This window comes from Lagopus muta, chromosome 6 (genome assembly GCF_023343835.1).
Source record: "Lagopus muta isolate bLagMut1 chromosome 6, bLagMut1 primary, whole genome shotgun sequence".
Lineage (NCBI taxonomy): Eukaryota > Metazoa > Chordata > Aves > Galliformes > Phasianidae > Lagopus > Lagopus muta.
Window position 1 is genome coordinate 4012771 of NC_064438.1, and position 12768 is coordinate 4025538.

General features: G+C 37.1%; 1 long non-coding RNA gene across 3 annotated transcripts in view; it reads right to left on the bottom strand.

Annotated features, from left to right (window-relative positions):
• LOC125695166 (uncharacterized) overlaps nucleotides 1–12768 on the bottom strand; it is an 87254-nt gene that overhangs the window by 30766 nt on the left and 43720 nt on the right. For all 3 annotated transcript variants that reach the window (XR_007377837.1, XR_007377839.1, XR_007377838.1), the window contains one exon: nucleotides 201–316. This is a non-coding gene — a long non-coding RNA (uncharacterized LOC125695166). The remainder of the gene's footprint in view (nucleotides 1–200; nucleotides 317–12768) is intronic.

Below are 12768 nucleotides of genomic sequence, written 5' to 3' on the forward strand. Positions count from 1 at the left end.
CATTTGAAACAGCCAAAGAAGCAAAAACCCAAATCTAACTTTGATTGCAGCATGCTGCAAAGTCTCATTCTAATCAGCGTGCTTTTGAATTTGCTTTGCACAGTATATAATATTTTGCTGACTATTTAGTTTCTTGTTTCAGAAAGAAAGCTGAATGATCTCACAGTCATACGTAGATTACCATGGGACTTAATTCTTACAATTTTTGATCATGCCAGGTTTGCTTCAATTTCTTTTCCAGTGAGGCTGATCAGTAAGGTGAACTTCTATGAACAGTATCCACTGTAACGCCAAGTAAAATTGAGGAAGCCAGATTCTAGGAGAAAACAAAATATTCAAAACGCAAACACCCACAAGAGATTTTAAAATAATTTTAAGCTATTAAATATAACAAAGACTGTGGTCTTTGCTTCTTGTCAGTTCTCTGCATGCTTCTAATAAGTGTCTTCTCACTATAAACCTCTTTTAGGCAGTAGAAGACTGTGGGTAGGTACCCTCTTATCATTTTTTTCTTTTTTCTTTTCTTTTTAAGCCAAACAAGCCTTTATTGTATTCCATGTTCTCCAGCCTCATAACCATCCTCATGGCCTTTTGCTGGACTTGTTCTAATTGGACAACATTTTGTTTGTATTGGGAAACTCAAAAATAGACACACACAGCAGCTTTATTTTCACAGATGTTGCATAGTGGGGAACAATTATTTCCCTTGATCTGCTACCCATGGTTTTGCTGGTAGCCTAGCAGCAGTAGCCCTTCATCAGCCCAGGAGCCCATGCACTGATTCTTGTTGAACTTGTTTGTCAGGATATTAAGGTCTTTCCTTGTTTTTCAGCCATCTGATCCCATCCTATATTGTCCCATGGAGTTTCTCTTTCAAGTGCAGAGCTTTGTTACTATTTAATTTCATATTGTTCTTCTCAGTCTATTTCTCATGTTTGTTGCAGCTCCTCTGAACTGCATCTGGGCTTACCAGTGGATCAGCCCCTCCTTTTGCATCACCATCAAACTTTCTGAGGGAGCTTTCTTCTTTTGCAGTCATTGCTGACATTGCCCAGAATTAGCCTCAGTAATGATCCGTGAGTAAAGCCCCTCAAAGCCAACATCAAATTAGATTTTAAACATTTTACCATTGCCTGAGGAGCCCAAAGATCCAGCCAGTTGACAGCTCATTCTGCCTGGCTCACCCTAGCTAGCTACAAGGGTGCAATGGGGGACCATCTCAAGGTGAGCACTACAGAAATTGTGACAGAGTATTTAGTTGTTATGAACTAGTGTGGAATTTTAGGAAGAGTAATTGAACCATAGAATCATACAATTGCATTTATTTATATCTCAAGTGATCCTCTTGGTGGAAGATAGCTGTGTTATTTAAGTAATGAGGAATGCACACGATGGTGCCCAACATCAGTTGTTCTACATAGCAAATACATGGAACTGAAAGAATATTGTAGAGTTTTACATGTTACATTTACTGTCTTTGGTATTTCCACTTATGTTTCAAGTAATTGCATTCTGTAAAACACCTACTAGATCTTGTTTCAGGTTACAGTTCCACAATTCAGGAGTTCATAATATACGGAATGTCACACAAAAGCAATAACTCTGGCATTACTGACTGAAGGTAAAAGGAACAGAGAATGGCATGGGTTTTCTATCAAAATTAAAATCTAGAAAAGAGGGAGTCTTCTTTTTTCAACATAAATTTCATATGGTCTTAGATTTGTTTCAACATCTTCAGCAGGGCACTGCTGTAAGGAGCAGATTTAGTTAACATGAGAAATTTGATAAATTATGATGATCTCAGAGTGCCAAATCTCTGCTAAATCCACATCTTTTGAGCTCTTTTGTAATTTATAAATCTCTATCAACAACACAAAATGCAATTTCCAATAAAACATAGTTGGGGGTGGGTTTGGTTGTTTTTTTTTTTTGTTTGTTTTTTTTTTAAATTTCATGTATGTGTGTTGTTTTGTTTTTTTTTTAAGTAAACAGTTACTCATGAATGTTCATTTTGTGTCTGGTACTGATAATAATAATAAAATCTTGATTGGGATTAGTTGTTAGGCAATTATGTAGTTAAGTAATTAAAATTATTATCTATTATATTGAATACTCTAAATATTCTCACATAATTGATGTTAGTGTTATCCAGAGAGTAGGTTTTGTCTCCAGTGAAAAAGAATATTATTCCCAGATTGGAAAAAGTGTCTGGCTTGTAATACACCCTCTCCCTCTTCAGCCTTCCCCTAGTGAAAGTATGCAAATCCTCAGTGGCTTGGAAATTAATTTTTTTCTTTTAAATGCAGCTTGAAATGTAGCAAGACATTTTGAGATTATGCTTGCTAGATCCCATCCATATGTACTATAAAGAGCACAGTGATATTTTCTTGAAAAAGCTTGCAGCAATGAACAAGAATTTGCATAAACAAATGAAACTTATTTGAATATCAGAATATAAATGCAACTTTTGACCAAGAAATCAGTTTCTTCTATGTTTTTATTTATGTGAAAAATATTGAATGTAGAAAGGTGCTCAAAACAGGTTGCAAATAGGAAAATGTCAATACCAAAATTTGTCTTCTGTGTGTAGTGCAGAGCTCTGAGAAACTGAAATGCCACTGTTCTATGTTTTATAGCCCTCTATGGGGCTGAGGCCTCTACTCCTGCTGAACTTTCAGAGTATTTGCATTCAAAAGACTTTTTTTAAAAGGTTTTGTTAATATGCTTTGTGTACTCCTTGCCTAACCAGGGACACCTGTCAATTTTGTTCCCATGTGGTATCACTCAAAAATCCTTTGAGACAGTTCAGCCTTCCTTGCAGCCAATCACTTGTGCATAATATTAAATAGGCATCAATAAGGTGATCACCTATTTTCATTTATTTGCTTTAATTTCTTTCAAAAATACTGAGTGAACAAACCGTGAGAACTGCTGCTGTCACGATGACTGCTACAGATGCAAACAGAATTATGAAGATTTCTCGTTGGTTTTTATTCCCATGAAGGAAAAAAAAACAACAACAACAACAACAAAAGTTAGTTCATTTAAATTTTCCTTTTATAATAAAATTTAGTAGGAATTTGTGTTCCCACATAACTTCATCTAATGTTTCTTGAGATAGATGTATCTGAATATCTGAATCTTATGAGAGTGTATTGAAAGACAAATGAAGCATGTTGCTGCAGTTCTACCAGCAAGGGACCAGTTATGTTATCTGTTATGTGATATGTTATTGTTGTACTCAGTATATTGTCTGTGAGTTAGTTTAACTTGGCTCTTCGGAACTTTGTTGAAATGAATATTAAGAGAACAGCCTCCCCTTTAAATACTACAGTTTATGGGAAAATGGGATTTCACTATCACCACTTTAAGTAATGTTTAGTGGCAAAATAATCTTGCTTTGGTGTCATAAACACATCTCATTAGCAGCTATGTGTTTATATCTCCAAAATTGCCAACAGTGTGATCATTATGGCTAATGCTCTTGAACAGTATCTACCTGATCTTCTATTGTCTTTTCCCTGAATTCTAACAGCCACCCAGGAGAACTAAAGAATGAAATAAAAATTTACATTTTGTAGAATTTTTTTCAAGGTGTTTTCCAAGATTATAAATCCTGCATTAATTAGAAGAGTAGTGTAGCTAAGACAGTCAGTAGGCAACCCTTACCTGTAAAGTATTCAAGTGATGGTGTAATCTAATTGGGCAGTTAAGGATTTTCTGTCTAAACTGAATGATGTTAATTTTAATAATTCTGTACTTATTTTCCTGATTGTTTCAGAGAGTCATTAACAGAGTTCAGTCTTTTTTTTTTTTTTCTCCATTTGGAATAATTCTGTATACTTGCTGACCTCTAGGGCAAGGAGTTGCCTACCTACATAAAAGGATATGATGCTGGTAGCTGACTTCAGACAAGGACTTTTGTTTTTAATTAGGGTATTTCAGTACTGTGCTATCAGCTTGAGAGTTGATTAGGAGTGTTTCTCAAAGTCTCCAAGTTAAAAAAGAAATTGTACCATACAGTTTGACATGCAAGACAAATTGAAAACCTTTCATGCTTTTGTTACTGCTATGGAAAATGAGATCCAGAAAACACATGTTCTTCAGAACCTGAGCCATATGCATTTGTAACTACTATGAACTTACATCTTAAAGGAAAGCAGTTTTCTTTTCTTTAGCCACAAAACCTTTCCAGCACGATTAACTAGAGTAGTATTGAGTTGCAGAATCAAACTTTATAACCACAAAGTTGTTATAAAGCAGGTATGCTTTATAACATCCCTCCTAGCCTGCATGATGGACACACCTAAATACCTTTATTTATAGAGCAAATACACGCACATTCATGATATCTCTAGGAAAGGAGTGGTTATTACAGTTACTTCTAGGAATTCATTACAATATTTCACACCCAGTCTACCCCCTGAACTCCACCCCTAATTAAATGCTTCTGTGCATGCGCAGTGCCTCCTGGTGGTCATCTGGTGGTCATTGGGATGAAGGCCATATGTTTTCCTCACAGTGTGCTTCTGACCCCAGGTAGTTTGAGGAAGTATTCTGGATTCAGCTGGTTCAGTTTCTGGGATGTGGCTCCTTGCACCAATCAGCAGGCTCCTTGGGATACAGTTGTGGTACCCCACATCTTTCCCATTGTTTGTGCTCTTCCACTTCTATGATTTTATCAATTTAACAAATTAGCTCTTTATTCTTTAGGATCTTTTTAGCAATTAATTCAATTCTTATGGTTCCAGAATTTGGTATTTCATCTCAACACTCCAGGGGCAGAACAGTACAAGTAAAAAGCCATGCTCTATCTCCATGCATATGATAACATGTTCCTTTGATGGTACAGGCATACAGATATGCTTGCAGCCATTCATCCCATATTTGTGGTGATAAGACTTCAGGGTAGTATTAGGTATAAGTTCAGTTCATGCTTATTGCAAGCAATTATTTGCCTGCCTTTTTTATTTATTATGATTTTTTTTTAAATGTAGACAACAATTTTGAGAGGCCATACAAAAATAGGTTCAGACATTAAAACTAATTCCCTTATTCAGAACCATATTGGACCAGTTTATTCTATAATGCTTTCATGCATTCATGTTAATGTTGGATCAATTTATCCAATTTAGACAGTCGACCTTCAAACACTGAAATATCTGATTTTGGAAGACAGAATTAGTTTGTACTTTGACTCACACATCAAAACTGATAGCTGAATTTAGATCACAGAGTCTGCTGTGTTATATATTCATGTTTACAGAAAGTTCTCAGCAGGATTTTAGGCCCTGAGCTTGTAAACTTTTAAAATGAGCTAATTTGGTTTGGAAGACATAAAGAGAAAAATGAAGTATGAATTTTTGTATCCATAGACCAATTTTCTCCAAGTAAGAACCTTAATGCTTATACAGGGATCCAACCAGACTGGAGACAAGAGGCATAGAGGATGAAGTTTTAGAATTTAGAGCCCTAGTAGTAGCACTAAGGTTCATAAATATTAGGAGCAGAAAAATCTCTCCAATATGTCTTAACCTTATTACCTAGTGAGTAGAAATGAGAATAATGTGTCACATGGCCTTCTTCAACCTCCCATCTTTTCCAAACCTAAGGCTAAAACTGTGCTTACACTTTGTTATATCAATTTGTTCTACTATAACTGGAGCTAATTTGATTGTATTATTTATTTACTTTATAGACAGAGATTATACTACTTAATCATACATAGTAAAAATTAATTAGCTAAGAAACTATCAGCTTTTATACTATCATTGGGAAAGAACTTGTTCTTGCTGTCTCTCACACCTATATTTTCTAGCTCCTCATCTCTTCTCTAATTACTTCTTGATTGTGGGGTAAATTCTCTAAGCTGCATTCGAAAGAGAATCATTGTCTTTTTATCCTCTCTGTGGGGAATTCATTCCACTTGTTTACTGATGTGTGTGGCAGCCTGAATAAAATTATTCCTAATTAGCATATATGAAATAATCATTGGTCTATCTGCAGTCATAATTAATGCATTAGGAAGAATTTATTGAGTGTCAAGGAGAAAGACATTAGCATAAATGAGCTTATTCTAGATGGGCTGCAATTGAGAGACTACTTCCCAGTAAGAATGTTTACCAAAATTAAGCAATGATAACATATCAATTTGCTAAGAACTATTAGAGTGCATGATCTGAACTATTAACTTCTGCAAAGAAGCTACAGCCCTACTTGAACACCTTGCTAGCCTAAACAATTCATTGACATCTTAATGAAGTTACAGCACCACAAGATGTTGTGGCGATGAGAAGCGAAGGCAGTCTGCAGTTGCACAGAGAGCTTTTCTTTAATGTGGTCACAGACCTTGGGAAAAAACAGATGCTATGGAATCCTATTATCATCCCAGCTGATAACTTTGGGGCTTTATTGATTAAAATATCTTCCTACTGAGTGTGTAACCTGTAGATAATAGCAAGACAGAATGATGATCCTTACGCAGGCAGCAGTGTTCAAATAACTCTCTCTAGCTCAAATTTCTCCATTGATACTCTGTGAATGAGGAAGTGACAAAATGGGATACAATCTTTAGCTGTTTTCATTCCTTTTTCTCCTTAATCATTCAAGAGGCACCTGATAGCCTGAAAATAGATTTTAATCTTTAGAGGGCTCTGCACAATGAAGAATGAATGCTCAGAGAATAAGGGAGTTTCAGGAAGCTTAAATATGAGCCCTTCATAGACTTAATCTTATAAGATTTATTAGCTTTATATTTTACATATTTTAGCATAGCTATCATTATGTTTTATGCTGAAAAGCTTTTACTGCAGATAGAGCCCACCTGTGGTTCTGTACACTGTTGGGTTTGGCTAACTTTGGACATGACAAGCTGAACTAAACATGGTGAATCATTTTAGTCAAACTAGTGAATTCCAGTACTGCATTTTCTTCAATAAAGAGTAGTGCATTACAGAACTATAAATTTACAATAGCCCATCAAATATTGTAGGAACAATCATAACCACTGTCATTATTTCACCTGGGGAAAGCCACAATCCTATTGATTCGTCTTTCACTTCTGCACCACTGTTCTTGCTTATCCTATGGTCTTCAGTAAGAGATGTCATTGTTACATACTCTAAATCTTTGAAGTAGGTTTTGCTTCGTATTCCTGACTTTTGTCTTTTAAATGAAACTCCTCACATTGGTAAGGCTGCTGATGGTAACAAACCCATGGAACACAACTAGCCACATACATCAATCTTTCTGAAGCTAAATTTGAGCTGATGTTTTCACTGTCATAATATTTGTGCTTCCTCAAGTGGTTTGCAAGATGACTAATAACTTTGGGAAAAATTCATCTGCTGACTGATGAGTTCTTTGTTATTGTAGAAGAACCAGTATTTATTTTAGCATTAGCTTTCAAAAATGAATTAAAAAGTCACATTGAGGGGAACTCAGAAATGGAAGAAGGGAGTCTCAATAGCACTTTGCTGTCCAGATGAATACAGCCATTCCAATTATTGCAAGTATCAGTACAAAGCACAAGAAAAATTGAAGGATAGGGAAATTCACAGTTCTAGAAAAGAAAACATATTTAGACTGTCTTGCTGCCACTTTTATTACTTCAAGAGACATAATATGCTTAGCAATAGCACAACCCTAACCTTTTTTTCTGATGTGAGATGTGAGTCTTTATACTGGCAAAAAGTAATTAATATTTTGTTTTATTTGTGCTCCTCCTAAAGAGATACCATATCTACCAACATCTCCATTTCAATTACATGCAAGCCACTGTTATGCTATGTTAATTTATGTTAAGAAGTACCATCTACAGTGCTGATGTCTTGGCCCAGTGATAAATACAGTAACATAAGACTGTTTTCTCCAGAAAGGTCAAACCCCAGTGAATTGAGTTGCATAGAATCTGCTTATTGAAGAAGGTTGGTTTGTTGGAAAAAAATAACTATCTTCATTTTTCTTTTGTTTAACATGTAACAAAATTATTTTATGCTTCCATGAAGTAAACTAAGAAGAATGAATGTAAAGGTGCCCTCATGCCTGATCCTAAGTGTCTCTGTAGATGTAAAGTTCCAGAAAGATTTGGGCTATATGCCTTCATGATAATCAGTCTTATTCTTCCACAGGGCTAACATGCCTGTTAATTTCTAGTCTGTACGTAAGTCATGTCCTTAAAAAAATCTTTAAGATATTTTATCAGGCACCAGATCAGGTTGCCCAGGGCCTCATCCAGCCCAGCCTTGAACATTTCCAGTGATGGGGGCACCCACATCTTCTCTGGACAACCCTTTCCAAGTAAATAATTTCTTCTTAATATCTAACCTAAATCCCCCACTTTTAATTAAAAGCCATTCCCCCCTTATCACTATTGAAGTGTGTAAAAATTCTGTCTCCCTCCTGTTTGTAAGCTTCCCTCAAGTACTGGAAGGCCACACTAAGATCTCCTTGGATCCTCCTCTTCTCCATGCTAAATCCTCTCCTTCAGCCTTTCTTTCTTTATAAGAGAGGTGCTCCAGCCCTTTGGTCATCTTTGTGGCATACTGTCTTCTGCAGCTGAAACTAGATAACCTCATCTACAGGCTCCCCCTGATCAGGAGGTCTGTAATAAACCCCAACCACCTTTACTGGCCCAATCTCATCTTATGCCACAAGCTCTCAGCCTAATGATGGCTGTTTCTCAGAGGCAGCTCTTCATACCCTATCCATTTCTTGACATAGAGGGCAATTCACTCACCACTCCTTTCCTACCTGTCTCTTCCATTAAACTTGTAGCCCTTGGTCATCATGCTCCAATTTTGTGATTCATCCCACCACATTTCTGCGATTGCAATTAGGTCATAGTTTTCCAGTTGGGCTGTGGCTTCCAACTCCTCCTGCTTATTTCCCGTGCTGCATGCATTGGTGTGGATGCACTTCAGCCAGGCTACCATCAGTGTTGCCTTCTTCAAGGAGCCTCCCAACTTCCTCTGGGACAAATTTGAGGGTTTCCCTCACTGTTTCCTAAAGTGACAATGTTCCTCAGCCTTTCAGTGCCATTTAGAAAACTGTCCCCTTAGCCTATTCAATCTAGTTGAAAGCTTGTTTTCTGATGCTTGGCTATCAGTATTCCACACGATAACACCGTGTAGTCCACTGGGAGTTAAGGAGTTAATGCTCCAGGCCCGGATACCTGTCCTAAAAAAGAAGAAATGCTACATCCTCCAGAGGACTGTTTGCTGTTCTGTTATCGTTTCATCTCAAAAGAGATAAAAGGCCTCCATAGGTCGCTTCTTTTTCAGTGATTAGGCATTAGACCTTCAGCTTTTGGACACTCCCTCTCATTCAATTTGATTCATTAGTTTCAATTCTAATTATTTTGTATTATATTGATATAAGATAATATAAGATAACATATTGTCTTACAATATGTTATCTTGCATTCCAATATCTTATTTAGTAAATTAGTTTGTTTCTCCTCAGATCATTGCCACTGTTTTGTTTTGGGCCCATCTTTCTACCCTTTTTCCCTTATCCCTTTCCCAGGGCACAGGTCTGTGTGTCTCCCTGTCCTGCTAGTCACAGAACCAGGCCAAACCAGCCCATAAATCGCTGCTAAAGCTATACCGATCAGTCCAGCCAGCTTGCTTCCCAGACATTTTTGCCCTTCCTGGTCAGTTGCATCGCATCCATTCAACGTGCCTGGTCTCTCTAAGGTATATTCAAAACCAAAGTATCCCAAACTCTGTGTGTGACACCATTCACACAGCCATTCATTCTGCTGATCCATTCTTCTTCTTTTTACCCAGGTCCCAGTTGCCAACTGGGAGGATCCAGGAGAACACTGTCTGTGCTCCTAATCCCTTCAACATCCTCACAAGGAACATAAGGTCTCTTAATGTTCTGCAGTTTCCTCATTGCAGCCTCCTATGATGCAACTTGAAAGAGTAGGAGTGTATTTACGGATTTATACACTGATTTTGCTCACCTTGAATGTTTGTAATTTTGTGAATGTGCTGCTCTTTGCATACAGTCAAGTTATGAATTTTTCTTTCTGACCATCTTTCTGGCAGTGGATACAGCCTGACTCTGGGTATTTGACATGGGGATCAAAATGCACCATTACATTTCTGTTTCACACTGTTCACACTGACTTTCTTTCAAATCACCTTTTTTGACTCTGCTATTGCTGAGCATTTTCTTAATATTATTTCTTTGCATTAATATGTTCTGACACACTGTTCTGAGAATGTCTGACTTTGTTGCCAGAAGAGGATGACAGGTATGGAGAACTAGCCTCAGAAAATGTAAGACTTCTATTATTAAAAAGAAAAAATTACACAGATGTCACACCTCACCTGTAGGAGACTGTTATGGATTTTCTCTGATTTTCCTGTCCCAAGAGAAGTTTAAGCATCACTGCTGCTGTTGGCGTTCAGAATGATACCCGTATTCTTTCTGCAGCACTTCTCTAGCCTGAGTGTTTTCCTTTCTTTTGGTAACAAGAAAATTGCTCTGGCAATTCTGCTCATTCCTCGTCTCAATTCCCTCCCTACCTCAGCAGATCAGATGGCACAGAAGGCAGAAAACTTTTAGTTCAGGAGGGGGCTATGACAGGGTTTTGTTTAGCCCATGCTTGAAAGAGATGGACAACAAACACTGCTCTGTGATATGAGTAAGGAAGCAACCACAAATTCAAATAAACAGGTTTGACTAAATGCCTTTTCAAGCAGAGACTTTACCACTAGCATTTGAGCGACTGCAAGGACTTGCACGCATTTGCAGCTTTTGGTTCATTGATTGGTGATGGCATCTCTCTTGAAGATGTATGTATTTCTGCTAATCTGACTTCGAACCAGAGCATTTTCATTTGATTTCTCATTCTCTGTGTAATTGCAATATAAGAATGAAAATGCTTTTTATAATGTAATTCATAAAGCTGCTTATGGCCCTGCATAATTAAAATGGCTAAGTGGAAACAGCTCACTGCACTTTGAAATGCATACTAAGCTAACCAGAAATTTTTCAGCAAGTATAGTTTCTAAGAGACTGAAAACTTTGGAAATGTTTGATAATGGTGCAATCTAAATTACTCCAGAAGGTGTGTAAAATTAGCAGTAATTATTACATGAGAGTTGCATCAGTGTATCATCATATAAAGCTTATTAGATCTGGCAGAAGTCCTTTTGGTTTACAAGCAAATTGGATTTGTTCGGCCTTTTGTTCTCCCCTTTGCAACTGCTTTTAGCTGTTTGCACATGATCCTGCACTTCTTGGCTTTTTTTTTATTATTATTTTAAAGAAATTAAACATATCTGTGCCTAATTGAGGCTAATCCAGATATTGAAGTGATAGGAAAACATTTGCATGATTGATTACATCTTTTTCTATCCCTCCTCTGTCAATCTTCAAAGATTGCTGCTGTGACTAATTAGTTAGGACCCGTGTAGAAGTATGGGAACTGAAGCATTAGCAGTGTACTGACCATGAGATAGTTCTTTGGAGCAAATTTTCAATTTATAATACAGCATTAATTAACATAATTGCGTAATTAATCACTTAATGTAACTAATTGTTCTTCTACTCCACTCTAAATCTGGAAGAGTTGGGGCATTGACTTAATCAAGTTATGGTGTATGAATCACAAGGCGATAATTCTCAGCCCAGCATTCCTGAAATATTACATGACATTCCTTTTCAACCCCTTCCCAATGGGGTGCAGCAGCATCCTGTTGCTTTATATTTCACTCTGAGGTTAAACAGCACCAGGTGATAAAGTTCTCCATTGTCTGAAGCCATCTCAGGGCTGTCTGTGAGATGAGTCAGTCTGCTCAGAGGCTATTGATACGTTTCCATCTGTGGGTCACAGCTCCACTCTTTAAAGGCAGCTGTGTTAGTCTTTTTTGAGATGTGGAGATTCAGAGTGCAGCAGTACTATTAAATCCTGAATAGTGTGATTCCAGACACGTAGATTTAAAAATAAATAAATAATAATAAAAAAAATTAAACCCATTTTCATGGAAATGGCAGATTTTATTCTTGGAAAACAAATAATTGTTGTATTGTCCTCCCTCCTCCCTGTTCATATGCTGTCATCATTCATGAAAACTCTTCTTCTCTTCCCCTCCCAGTTAATGGACTCTAATTATCATGCATATGAGGGACATGAACTTCCAGCATAAATAGGTGGGTACTGCCAATAAAAAGCCTACACTGAATGCTGTACATGTCACCTCCCCCCATCATTAATTTTCAAGCACAGAGATTGCAGTCATTTCTGCTTACAAATGGCATGTTGATGTGTTTATTATTCTGTAGTTGAATTCAGTGCTGTTTCTCATACCTTTTTTCAGTACTCTTCACTACCTAAATAGCTGCAGACTAACAAAAATGAGGCCTTACCTAAGACCCCTGAAACCTAGTGCCTAGACATTGGTATTGACCTGCTGTTCAGAAATCTCTCTTCCTATTTCTTCAAACAGTCATTGCCCTTTTATTAATGTCTGAAAGACTGCGCCATGGAATTTGAGCTTCATATAGGGATTATTTTGTTTCAGACAGTGATTCCTGATGATGTCTGAATAGCACTTTGGGAAATAATGTGGTTGTATCCCTGGCTGGGAGCTCCAAGTGTTCTTGTAAATGTGATAAAAAAAGATACTGTTCCTAAAAAATCACTCAGTGAAGCAAAGAAAAGAGGGATTATGCTATCTCCCTTGTAACCATTGACTGATTATCTGATGCATCAGCTGCATTCATTTCCCTGTAAATGTTATACACTTTTGAGTC